Raw genomic sequence first — 10,784 nt, forward strand, 5'->3', positions numbered from 1 at the left:
GTCAAAACTCAGTTAAATGGACTCAAATACCTCAAAACTAAAACCCAAATAAACATACAAACCAAAACAATGAGATCCAAAAACTAAGGAAAAAAGAAAAAAACAAGACACCACCATCTCAGCTACCTCTTCCTCCCTGCCTATCCCAATTGCCACCACTCTTTTCTCTTCTCTCTCTCTCTTTCAACAACCCACCCTGTCAAACTCAACGTCCAAGCCACTTTCCCCACCCACACCTCAAGGCCCCGATTGCCCAAACCACAACCACAACCCCAAATCTATTTCTCTCTCAAGAACAATCCATACCCACAACCAACTCCCAACAAAATTTTCTCCAACCCAAGAAATCCATGGCCATTTGCCCCATCCCCAACCACTCCCCCAAGATCTTCCACCCGACTACCCTACCCCATGCCCTTTTTTTTCTTAAAGTTTCTTTGAATTAATCAACAAAGACTCAACTGAAGAATCTTTCCCATTGACTTTCTTGGTTTTTCTTAATGCTGACTTATTCAGCTTCATCGAGAATCAAATTCATATAATCAGCAAAATCAATGATTCGTCCTTCAATCCTAAGGTCCTTTTGCTCAAAGATCCAAATATGAGTGCGAGCTTTATGTTGAAGAAACCTGAAAATCAAGTTAATGGGTTGAGTCATAATCCTCTTAACTTTGGTGCTTGCCATGGCTGCAAATTCAATGGGTTTCACATCACAGATAGAGTTTCTTGTCGAAGAGACTTTGAAATCGAGCGAGCTCAAATTTTTTTTTTCTTGTTGGGTGTAGTTTGCCCTGTGTCACTCACCAACTTTATCTAATGGGGCTTTGCTTCTTACATTTATTTGGGTTTTAGTTTTAAGGGTATTTGAGTCTATTTAGCTGAGCATTTGGCTATTATTGAAAGTTTTTATAAAAATTGACATTTATGAAAGTAGGGATAAATTTTGGCTATTTTTGATAAAAACTCCTTGAATAATATACGAGTTGTTTTGGAATTATTATGGATAGGCCATAATCATTTATGGGGAAAACCACCTCCCATGTGCTTCTCCATATAAGCGATTTTGGGCAGAAGCAACTCCCATGTATTTCTCTATAAAATCACTTAAAACTATCTAAAGTGATTATTTAGAGAAGATTCTCCATATAAGTGATTTTTGGCCTATCTAGAATAACGCCCAAACGACTTTAACAGTGGTGTATCAAGAAAGTGATTTACTCCACTTTTTAATATGAGTTACATGTGCAAGTTCATTAGTTGTAGGATTTTTAAATGATTTTATTTTATGATGAGGTTGACTATCCCTTGATCTTTTTTTTTTTTTGGGTTCTTATTTTGCTTTGATCCTTAAAATATTGAAGGTTGTCGTCTCAAAATTCACAGAATATGTATGGCCCGTTTGGTATCGTACTTGGATCCAATTTTATAAACTTAAAAATATATTTTAAGTCTGAAGCTTAAAAAATCCGTTTACTAACCAAAACCCAAACCCAAAACAAACTAAAAAACAACCCTATTATTAAAAACAAAAAAAGTGAAGTTTTATAGTTTTTTTTTCTCTCTCTCTATCTCTCTCCATCTCTCGCCTCTCTCTCTCTCTCTCTCTCTCTCTCTCTCTCTCTCTCTCTCTCTCTCTCTCTCTCTTGTTTGTCTCTCTTTCTCTCTCCTCGGTTTGTGGTTCTGAGTCGAAACCTTCGTTTACAGCTCCATCAAGGTCTCCTTCGTCCACTACCTGACCCCAAATTGATTAATCTTTTTTCGTGTTTTAGGTTTTAGGGTTTCAATTGAAAGCTCACAGGTTTTTCTTTTCTTTTGTTAATTTCAATTTGAGAATCTAGTGTTTCTAATTTTAATTTTAATTTTGTTTAAATCTTAGAAATAGTTTGGAGTTTGAGGGTTTGGATTTTAATTTTAATGTTGTTTAAATCTTATAAAAAAAAACTCAAAACACTCAACAGAGCGTCAAAGTGCCAGTTGTCTTTTTTTGGGTTTCTTTTATAGAAATTAAATGGGGTAGGATTTATTTGTATCACTAGTGTTAGTAATGAGTATATAACTAAATACATCCATTTTTATAAAAGTTTAATTACTGTTTTACCTCTAAAATGGACGCTCATTCTCACTTTAACAATAATTAAACCTTTTATAAACGAACGGTTGAAGAATTACACATCGAACCGTTAACAGCTTGCTGGGCCATTTTACTCTAAGGCGCTAATTCTTTTTCCATTGTATAATTGCGATGGAAATCATCAAATAGATCATGGGCCCGCGGTTCTTCTCTACAACTAAAGGATTGCAAGTTTGAACTAAGTTTAGTGGGGTGCGCGCTCATGCAGTAGTGGGGTTTATGGAGGAACAAACTACTTAGTTAATAATTCCCTTCATATTTATAATATTCCATAAATTATACACCTTCATATAGTTGTAACTTACATATAGATAATTAAAACATGGAAGATAGTTGGCCTATAGCAAAAGCTTCTTCTACTATCAACAACATGTTGGATTATGAGGGAGGGAATCTAAACTAATAATTATTGGACTTAGAATACTAAACTAACCGACAAAAGTAAAATCAACTTGAGGAAGCAAAGTAATGGCTACAAACATGCTGATTTTTTTTAGCAGAAGAACATGTTGATTTAGAATAAATTCTGATATATGTTTTTGGGCTAAGAATAAACTCCGTCAAAGCTGGATATATCAAACAATTATACCAGACAAAAAGAAAAAATCAATTTAAGGAAAACGAGGGATGAGCCTCTTTTGATAGCCAGCAGCATAAGGTTGATATTGAATTGAGGAAGGGGCCGCGCGAACGCAGGCCCCCACTGCAACAAATTATGACGTTGGCTCTCCTACGTTGAGGAGACCATAGGCGGGCACCCCTCCTAGGTGCAATGGAGGTCACCAACCTAAGCCATGAGCCTTCTTGATCACCCATAGACTCCGTCCAGGTAAGTATGTTTTGAAGTGCCTCTTGTTCCTTTTAAATACATCAGTCCCGCTCTCTACTTCTTGTGCATTTCCGATGTGGTACTTTAAGCTAAACATAATCACTTGAAAAAAGTGCCAAAGGCACATACAATTTGACAAGCTTAATTAATCTACATAAACACTTAACTTCCAAATTCACAAATTTGATCCTCAAGCCATTAGCATTAGTTCAAGTGATGAGGGTTAGTCAAAAAATTAGTAAGAATTATGATAAGTGAAGAGTTCGCTTCTCTTTCATTGTAACAAAAGAATTTAAGCCGATATTTGTAATTGCTTTATAAAATGACATTTATGTTCACATACTGACCCAAAGAGACACATTTTCAAGGCTTGGTCTGCAATGGAAGAACAATGATCCCCAATATTAGGAATGACAATGGGTCGAATTGAGGGTAGGTATGTCATTCCCATCCCCATCCCCAATACTATGGCATTATTAAGTACATGAAGTGTTAAAATAGAGAAATATAATTTGTTATTTTTTATGTTCGATACAGTTTATTTCTTTTTCAGAATGTTCTTGTAGTAACAAATAAAAGAAATGGTTATGGACTGAAATGGTCCCCCAACTATTGCTCGAGTTTCATGTTGGTCCACCAACTAAAATTTTCATTTCAATAGTCCTCCAACTCTCCATTTAGTATCAAAATGATCCTACCCCAAAGTCTGTCAATTTTACCATTAAATTGAGGGGTAAAACCGTCCATATGTTAGACGCTCCCCGAAATTAGAACCCTAGTTTTGCTGGACCCAGCTACCAGAGCCAAAGGCTTCTTCTCTCTTTCAATTGTATCCACAAACACTTGTTCACGGTCTTCCACCTTCCTCTATGCTCAGTAAAATTTGCTTTGGGCCTCAAGGTTTTCAACCTCTCAACTATCTCATTGGTAACTTCAATTTCAAAGGTTGTGGCAATTCTACCACTGCATCTCTAGAAAGCTCCTAGTGCATTTACCTTAACAAAGGTTCTCCATTAAATTATAAAAGTTACAGCAAATCGCTCTACCAATTCAATCCAACAACAATGTTAATGGAGTAGATGTACAGAGAAGCGTAGAGAGAACGAATATATAAGCAATAACAATGTTAGTGAAGAAAACGATGAGAGTAGTCTTCTTGTTCGAACAACCCCATTTCGCTCTATCATTAAATCCCCATTCTCCTACCTGAGCCATTCCTTTGTCTCTTCTCCTTCATCCTACCATATCCACCAACCTCTTCACAGATCGATAATTATTAGAAACGTGGCTTCTGTTGACACAATCCATATCTTCTTTTGATCAAGCTATTCGTAGGGATGGATAAACTTTGATAGTTTTGCCCCTCAATTTCACAAAACATTTGAGAAACTTTGAAAATATGACAATTTTGTTACGAAACGGAGAATTGAAGGATTATTGAAATGAAAATTTTAATTGGTCGACCAAAATGAAACTCGAGCAATAATTGAAAAACCATTTTAGTCAATAATCGTAAATTAAAAAAAAAAAATTAGACTAAGTTTAGTGGGGTGCGCCAGGCCCATGCAATAGTGCAACGCTTGGGCGACACTTGAGAGCCCCAATAGCAAGCTACTGTAGCAGACCCTCCCCCTAAAGAAATTAATTTAATATCGTGTGTCATTGACCCACATATCAGATATTAAACTGATAAGAACAGATACTACACTTGATCTTAGCCAAAAGGCCGAGAAAGGTATGCCTTTTCACATCTCTTGTTTCTCTTTTTATCGGGACATTCACTTCCATGGTTATTGGTCCAGTCGATGTGGGACTGTTCAACATTTACAAAAAGCAAAAGGGAGCTACGAAGGCTGAGAGCATAATTGATTTGGGTTATGCATGCATACATGTCTTGACAAGGCTAAAATATTGGCGACAAAACAAAGATATTCAATTACATACACGTTCTAAAAAAGGATTGTATTTCTCATACAAGAGAAGCAAAAGGCTGCTTGCAATTTAGAACTTCACTCTTTTCTTAGTTTTCACTATTCATCATACAAAATCTTCATAGAATATCCAATTTTGAACAAACCCCATTAGCACCAAAATACTAATGTTTAACAAATTTAGGGTCCGTTTGATAACCGTTTCAATTTTAGTTTTTATTTTTCATTTTTTGTGCTAGAATATAGAGGAAAAAGAGGGAGAATAGAAGTGAGAATGAGAGTGGAGATGAGATTAAGATGAAAGATAAGAGGGGAGGATGGGAAGGAGGAGTAACAAAACTAAAAACAAAAACTAAAAACTGAAATCTATTTCAAATTGTTTTCACTTTTGTTACTCCTCTCTTCCATCCTCCCCTCTCATCATCTCTTTCAATCTCATACTCACTCTCATTTTCCTCTATACTCTAGCACAAAAAAGAAAAACTAAAAACTAAAATTGAAATAGTTATCAAACAGACCCCTAATTAGCACTTTTCATCATGCAATCGCAATGATGCTTAAAGGAGTGGATTAAACTAGGAGAAACAATGAAAGTATGGAATTGGGGATTATGGAGAAACCCTTGACCTCTTTTAAGTGGGGTTTATGTAGGAACCCTTGACGTCTTTTAGGTGGGGTTTGTGGAGGAAACTGACCTCTAACTAAAAGTTAGTTAATAATTATCAAGTTTCATCCACTATAACATCTAACTACAAAGGAACAAACTATCCCACAGAACAGCGCCCACTACTCACGTTGGATGAGGGATTAAGGGAATCTCATCATACATACTAATTATTAAACTAACTTATGAAATATTAATAAAATAAAATAAAAACATAAAATATAATACGTACTTAATTATCAATCAATCATATAACTTTTTCAAATTCACAAATTAAATCATCTTAAGCCCTTGATATTAATTCGAGTGATGAATGTAAGTCTGGAAATGAGTTAGGCCTATGATAAATAAAGAGTTCGCTTTTTTTACTCCAAAAATAGGCGCTCGGTCTTACACTTTAACAGTAATTAAACCTTTTATAAACGAACGGTTTAAGAATTACACCTCGACCCGTTAACAGCTTCTTGGGCCATTTTGCTTGAGGGTGCTAGTTCTTTTTCCATTGTATAATTGCGATGGAAATCATCAAATAGACTATGGTCCTGTAGCTCTTCTCTACAACTAAAGAGTTGCAAGTTTGAACTAGGTTTAGTGGGTGCGCTAGGCCCATGCAGTAATACGCCAGGCCCATGCAAATCTATGAAATCTGAATAAAACAAAAACTAGGGGTGGGCATAAAAACCGATAAACCGATCAAACCAATCGAACCAAACCAAATCAAATCGAAAAAGAGAGTTTTTTGACTAAACCAAAAAAGTCAGCCACAAATCTGAACCGAACCGAAGGTCAACGGTTCAGCCTTCCGATGAACATGAACCGAACCGGTCAATATATATATATATATATATGTACGTTACACGTGGCGTCGTTTGATTGGCCAAAAAATGGTTCCATGTGAGACCGGTTGCAGCCTATCCCTTAGAATATATAAAATTTTTTTTCCGTAACCCTCTCGCACGCGACTCTCTCTTCTTTCACTCAGTCTCTTTCTTCTCTTCAGCTTTCGTTTTTTCTTCTCTTTTTGACCTAAGCGGTTGTGGCTGGCTGCACCTCTCTCTCCCGACCTCACCTCTGATCTTCAATCGAGCGCTCAGAAATTTCGAAGACAACATCTGTGTCGCTTCTTCATCGATCTCATGATCTCTCGTCTGCCAAGTTTATTTCTTTTTCAGAATGTTCTTGTAGTAACAAATAAAAGAAATGGTTATGGACCGAAATGGTCCCCCAACTATTGCTCGAGTTTCATGTTGGTCCACCAACTAAAATTTTCATTTCAATAGTCCAACTCTCCATTTAGTATCAAAATGGTCCTACCCCAAAGTCTGTCAATTTTACCATTAAATTGAGGGGTAAAACCGTCCATATGTTAGACGCTCCCCGAAATTAGAACCCTAGTTTTGCTGGACCCAACTACCAGAGCCAAAGGCTTCTTCTCTCTTTCAATTGTATCCACAAACACTTGTTCACGGTCTTCCACCTTCCTCTCTGCTCAGTAAAATTTGCTTTGGGCCTCAATGTTTTCAACCTCTCAACTATCTCATTTGTAACTTCAATTTCAAAGGTTGTGGCAATTCTACCACTGCATCTCTAGAAAGCTCCTAGTGCCTTTACCTTTTGAGCATAACAAAGGTTCTCCGTTAAATTATAAAAGTTACAGCAAATCGCTCTACCAATTCAATCCAACAACAATGTTAATGAAGTGGATGTACAGAGAAGCGTAGAGAACGAACATATAAACAACAATGTTAGTGGAGCAAACGATGAGAGTAGTCTTCTTGTTCGAACAACCCCATTTCGCTCTATCATTTAAATCCCTATTCTCCTACTCCAGCCATTCCTTCGTCTCTTCTCCTTCATCCTACCATATCCACCAACCTCTTCACAGATTTAGGGTAGAGGGGAGAGAGAGAACGAAGGGCAAGGGCTAGAGATGGCTTTGTAGGGATGGACAGACTTCGACGATTTTGCGCCTCAATTTCACAAAATATTTGACGGACTTTGATATTATGACAATTTTAATACTAAACAAGGAATTGAAGGACTATTAAAATGAAAATTTTAATTGGCCGATCAAAATAAAACTCAAGCAATAGTTAGACAACCATTCCAGTCAATATCCCTAAAAAATTTAGACTAAATTTAGTGGGGTGCGCCAGGCCCATGCAATAGTGCAACGCTTGGGCGACACTTGAGAGCCCCAATAGCAAGCTATTGTAATGGACCCTCCCCCGTAAAGAAATTAATTTAATATCGTGTGGATCATTGACCCACATATCAGATATTAAACTGATAAGAACAGATACTACACTTGATCTTAGCCAAAAGGCAGAGAAAGGTATGCCTTTTCACATCTCTTGTTTCTCTTTTTATCGGGCCATTCACTTCCATGGTTATTGGTCCAGTCGATGTGGGACTGTTCAACATTTACAAAAAGCAAAAGGGGGCTACGAAGGCTGAGAGCATAATTGATTTGGGTTATGCATGCATACATGTGTTGAGAAGGCTAAAATATTGGCGACAAAACGAAGATATTCAATTACATACACGTTCTAAAAAAGGATTATATTTCTCATATAAGAGAAGCAAAAGGCTGCTTGCAATTTGGTAAAAAGGTATGGCCAAAGTTTGGTATGTGTACTATGTGCGATTCCAAATTGCTTAGAATTTCACTCTTTTCTTAGTTTTCACTATTAATCATACAAAATCTTCATAGAATATTCAATTTTGAACAAACCCCATTAGCACCAAAATATTAATGTTTAACAAATTTAGGGTCCGTTTCAATTTTAGTTTTTAGTTTTCATTTTTTGTGCTAGAGTATAGAGGATAAAGAGGGAAAATAGAAGTGAGAATGAGAGTGGAGATGAGATTAAGAAGAAAGATAAGATGGGAGGATGGGAGGGAGGAGTAACAAAACTGAAAACAAAAACTAAAAACTGAAATCAATTTCAAATTGTTTTCACTTTTGTTACTCCTCTCTTCCATCCTCCCCTCTCATCATCTCTTTCAATCTCATACTCACGCTCATTTTCCTCTATACTCTAGCACAAAAAAGAAAAACTAAAAACTAAAATTGAAATGATTATCAAACAGACCCCTAATTAGCACTTTTCATCATGCAATCGCAATGATGCTTAAAGGAGTGGATTAAACTAGGAGAAACAATGAAAGTATGGAATTGGGGATTATGGAGAAACCCTTGACCTCTTTTAAGTGGGGTTTATGTAGGAACCTTTGACGTCTTTTAGGTGGGCGTTGTGGAGGAAACTGACCTCTAACTAAAAGTTAGTTAATAATTATCAAGTTTCATCCACTATAACATCTAACTACAAAGGAACAAACTATCCCACAGAACAGCGCCCACTACTCACGTTGGATGAGGGATTAAGGGAATCTCATCATACATACTAATTATTAAACTAACTTATGAAATATTAATAAAATAAAATAAAAACATAAAATATAATACGTACTTAATTATCAATCTATCATATAACTTTTTCAAATTCACAAATTTAATCATTTTAAGCCCTTTATATTAGTTCAAGTGATGGGGGATTAAACTAGGAAAATGACTTAATGAAAGTATATGGAATTGGGGATTATGGAGAAACCCTTGACCTCTTTTAAGTGGGGTTTATGTAGGAACCTTTGACGTCTTTTAGGTGGGGTTGTGGAGGAAACTGACCTCTAACTAAAAGTTAGTTAATAATTATCAAGTTTCATCCACTATAACATCTAACTACAAAGGAACAAACTATCCCACAGAACAGCGCCCACTACTCACGTTGGATGAGGGATTAAGGGAATCTCATCATACATACTAATTATTAAACTAACTTATGAAATATTAATAAAATAAAATAAAAACATAAAATATAATACGTACTTAATTATCAATCTATCATATAACTTTTTCAAATTCACAAATTTAATCATTTTAAGCCCTTTATATTAGTTCAAGTGATGAGGGTAAGTTTGGAAATGAGTTAGACCTATAATAAATAAAAAGTTTGCTTTTTTTATAAACGAACGGTTTAAGAATTACACCTCGACTACCCATTAACAGCTTCTTGGGCCATTTTGCTCGAGGGTGCTAGTTCTTTTTCCGTTGTATAATGGTGATGGAAATCATCAACTAGACCATGGCCCTGTAGCTCTTCTCTACAACTAAAGAATTGCAAGTTTGAACTAGGTTTAATGGGGTGCGCTAGGCCCTTGCAGTAATACGCCAGGCCCATGCAAATCTATGAAATATTAATAAAATAAAAACATAATATGTAACACTTATCTATAAATTTATATATGCAAGGATTGATATTGATGAAGCAATTTATGGATGGTTTGACAGAAAAGGTCCAGTTGAATTTTACTAAAAATTATTTTTGCATGTCACTGCAGAATTGAAGGGATAAATTAATAACTATTTTTGCATGTCACAACTGGATATATTAAACAATTATACCAGACAAAAAGGTAAATCAACTTGAGAAAGACGAGGAATGAGCCAATTTTGCTAGCTAGTTGCATAAAGTTGATATTGAATTAAGGCAGGGGCTGCGCGAACGCAGGCCCCCACTGCAATAAATTATGACGTTGGCTCTCCTACGTTGAGGAGACCATAGGCGGGAACCCCTCCTAAGTGCAATGGAGGTCACCAACTTAGGCCATGAGCCTTCTTGATCGCTCATAGACCCCGTCCAGGTAAGTATGTTTTGAAGTGCCTCTCGTTCCTTTTTAATACATTAGTCTCGCTCTCAACTTCTTGTGCATTTCCGATGTGGTACTTTAAGTTAGACATAATCATTGGCTAAAAAATGATGAAAAAAGTGCCAGAGAGGCATGCGATTTGACAAGCTTAATTAATCTAGAGAAACACTCAACTGCTAAATTCACAAATTTAATCCTCAAGCCATTAACATTAGTTCAAGTGATGAGGGCAAGTCAAAAAATTAATTAGAATTATGATAAGTAAAATCTCAAGAATGGTTTAGGCTCCCAAGAAACTCTAGTCACTCTTTCCCTCTGTGAGTCTTAAAGGAAAACTTCATAGAGGGGGGAGGAAGAAGCGTCACTGCCCCTCCTCCCCCTCATCTCTTCTCATCTTTCCTTTTAGGTTAGTGAATAAGTCCATTGGGGTGTTATAAAAAATAGTCCATTGTGGTGGTTTCTTTTGAGTCATGGTTAGATTGAAGTTCCCGATCACCCCTTTTAGTCTATGTTCTCAAT

At 36.2% G+C, this 10,784-nt stretch overlaps 4 non-coding genes across 4 annotated transcripts; all 4 read right to left on the reverse strand.

The window, feature by feature from the left end:
• Positions 1 to 2,806: 2,806 nt before the first annotated feature.
• LOC117613677 lies at positions 2,807 to 2,968 on the reverse strand. Its single transcript, XR_004583774.1, has one exon. It is a non-coding gene; the product is annotated as a U1 spliceosomal RNA (small nuclear RNA).
• Positions 2,969 to 4,505: 1,537 nt separating this feature from the next.
• On the reverse strand, positions 4,506 to 4,699 carry LOC117613680. Its single transcript, XR_004583777.1, has one exon. It is a non-coding gene; the product is annotated as a U2 spliceosomal RNA (small nuclear RNA).
• Positions 4,700 to 7,697: 2,998 nt separating this feature from the next.
• LOC117613679 lies at positions 7,698 to 7,894 on the reverse strand. The gene has a single exon (XR_004583776.1). It is a non-coding gene; the product is annotated as a U2 spliceosomal RNA (small nuclear RNA).
• A 2,211-nt stretch (positions 7,895 to 10,105) lies between these two features.
• On the reverse strand, positions 10,106 to 10,267 carry LOC117613678. Its single transcript, XR_004583775.1, has one exon. It is a non-coding gene; the product is annotated as a U1 spliceosomal RNA (small nuclear RNA).
• Positions 10,268 to 10,784: the final 517 nt, after the last annotated feature.

Source organism: Prunus dulcis, unplaced genomic scaffold (genome assembly GCF_902201215.1).
Source record: "Prunus dulcis unplaced genomic scaffold, ALMONDv2, whole genome shotgun sequence".
Taxonomy (NCBI): domain Eukaryota; kingdom Viridiplantae; phylum Streptophyta; class Magnoliopsida; order Rosales; family Rosaceae; genus Prunus; species Prunus dulcis.